Source organism: Corticium candelabrum, chromosome 3, assembly GCF_963422355.1.
Source record: "Corticium candelabrum chromosome 3, ooCorCand1.1, whole genome shotgun sequence".
NCBI classification, from domain to species: Eukaryota; Metazoa; Porifera; class Homoscleromorpha; order Homosclerophorida; family Plakinidae; genus Corticium; species Corticium candelabrum.
This window is the reverse complement of record NC_085087.1, coordinates 8,671,837-8,672,037: the sequence shown is the minus strand read 5'-3', so window position 1 is coordinate 8,672,037 and position 201 is coordinate 8,671,837.

Below are 201 nucleotides of genomic sequence, written 5' to 3'. Positions count from 1 at the left end.
AACCTGACTAGCACCGGCCCTGCGCCTGACATGGACCAGTCGTCCCGCCACAGAATGGGGACCGCCTGCTGATCGTGCGTGAGCCAACCTGACTAGCACCGGCCCTGCGCCTGACCTGGACCAGCCGTGCCGCCACAGAATGGGGATCGCCTGCTGATCCTGCGTAAGCAAACCTGACTAGTAACGGCCCTGCCCCGGCTT